General features: G+C 34.8%; 1 protein-coding gene across 1 annotated transcript in view; it reads right to left on the bottom strand.

The window, feature by feature from the left end:
* The window catches only part of LOC106459473 (cholesterol 7-desaturase-like), a 51,830-nt gene extending 49,514 nt beyond the window's left edge, over positions 1–2,316 (bottom strand). Inside the window, exon 1 of the mRNA XM_022385967.1 lies at positions 1,934–2,316. The gene's annotated coding sequence lies outside the window, so the exon portion shown is untranslated. The remainder of the gene's footprint in view (positions 1–1,933) is intronic.

The raw sequence follows: 2,316 nt of genomic DNA, 5'->3' as shown, positions 1-2,316 counted from the left end.
CTACGAGTCTTCTGTGTTGTTCAAATTAAAGTGGTATGGTAACCTTTGTGTCAGCTTCAAACACGTTTATGTTAGTGGATTTTTGCGATTTTAACTCTGGATCTAGGGTGTAAGTTAACGTTATTCTGATGGGTGGGGTGGGGGGAATAATGCTTTACGTTTAAGTCCACTGTTATGTAATTTTTCCCCGAAAGCACAAAGTAAACAAACGTCATATTAATAGCAGAAGTATAATCACCATAGTTTCAAACCATGATTTTTAGCTAAAAAAAATTTTGTACGAAATCGTGGCCATAGTAAATAAATTTACTAATCTTAAATCGTAACACTTGTCGCCAAATAATTGTTTGCTGTTCAACCTAACCCTAATGCAGCGATTTCGAAACTGCCGGTCACAATAGGTATCGCAGTTAGACGCGGTAGGAAACTCGATAAAACGTAAACACGTCTTTATTTTGAAATCATTTATAAGATTTAGTACCAGAATTTATTGAAATATATTGGAAAAGCATCCACTTCCGTTCCCCCAACTGAGTAGGGGTCCCAGGAAATTACTTGTTTACTCGGGCGGTTCTCGAATTTGGGAAGTTTAAGAACCCCCCTACACATGACTGAACTAATTCTCACACTTTTAAGACAGTTTCTCATAATCCCAAAATTTGTATTTTGGCAAGAACCGTGACATGAACATTTAATCTTAACATTTTTGATCTTGTACAGGTTCTATTACGTGTGTATCGAAGTTGACCCACGTGTAATATTTCGTATCTTCCTTTATATTGGTGTTATAACGCTCTCTAGCTGAAATTTCCGAAAGCTTTTTACGATAGAAAACAAGGGCAGCCACTCCCATACATACATACATACATACATACATACATACATATTCAAACAAAATGTAATAACAGAAACTTTGTTCGGTCTTATCTGACCACATGGACATCCTGTACGTAATGGGTGGTACTGGGCGAGGTGTCCGTTACCATGACAACATCTAATGCTTTTTGCCCATAGCGTTTCTTTGTAATGGTGAATTAAATTGTTGTTGGACCACTACATGGGAGTCCATGACGTAGGCAAAAATATCATAAGTTTTTTTATGGCAAATTAACTTTTGCTACGTAATTATAAAATTTATTTTTTAAATGTAGTCAGCTACTTTATTATTATTATTATTATTATGTTATAAATAACGATTTCAAAATCATCGACTCACAAGATCCGTTTTTTTTTTTTTTTGTTACATCTTTTACATCATATGAAAAATGAATTAATTGCCAGAGTTAAAAAAAATCGTCTGCTTTGTCTTGAATGTCACGTAAAGTTACGCGAGGGCTATCTGCGCTTGCCATTCCTAATGTGGACGTGATAGACTAGAGGAAAAACAGCCAGCTAGTCAACACCACTAGTCCAATAGTGGAATTGACCATCGTAATTTAACGCTCCCGTGCCTGAAAGATCGGGCAAATTCGTTGAGAGATTCGAACCCGTGTCCCTCATATTGCGAGTCGAGTGCCCTAACCACCATGCCAGGCCCCAGCTGCTTTTAACTACCATAATTTGTTAAAAGTGTATAGCTGTTAAACTCTTAATCTCGATATTTTGCTAATTCATTGATAATCTACTCTTTTTTTTCTTCTTTTTTACAGTGATTATTGCATGCACATACGAGAGCTAAAGTTGAAGAAAACTGAATTTTCGAAACTATAAACATGAATATTTGTTGTTCTTTTATTAATTAACATAATCAATACTTCCGATATCCACGATACGGAAAGAAGGTGCGATTTGAAAAAAACAATTTAGTAGAGAGAGAATTGAAACTTTGAAGTTTTAGAGTTATGTTGTTAATTTTGTTATCATTTTCTCAGCTTAGTTCGAAGATGTATTTGCATATATTAAAAGAATATATAAATAAAAGTTTATACTTTACCTGAGCTGTGATAAAATAAACCTATAATAAGAAACCCACTTCCTATTACAAGATTTCTATAGGCGCTGAAGGGCGTGTAACCCTATTTTTTTTTTCTACTTCGTGTACATATACTTTTGTTAACAATTAATAGATTGACGATGCTTTTTCTTGCCCACCACTCCACTTTCCAAATAAGTTAGGACCCGAAGATGATTTCCACAATCTGATGACTACAGCTGCTCCTAAACAGTGCAAGTATTTCATATACCATTAAAACGACTAAGAGATTGATAAAACATGTACACTTATTATTATCCTGTAGATTAAAAGACTAAGGCTCGGAAAAAAAAATAACTTAGCGTTTTGCATCGCTTGAGGCTGAGTTCGAGTACCAATTTCTT

Source organism: Limulus polyphemus, unplaced genomic scaffold (assembly GCF_000517525.1).
Source record: "Limulus polyphemus unplaced genomic scaffold, Limulus_polyphemus-2.1.2 Scaffold614, whole genome shotgun sequence".
Lineage (NCBI taxonomy): Eukaryota > Metazoa > Arthropoda > Merostomata > Xiphosura > Limulidae > Limulus > Limulus polyphemus.
The sequence above is the reverse complement of the archived record's forward strand: the minus strand, read 5'-3'. Positions and strand labels throughout refer to the sequence as shown.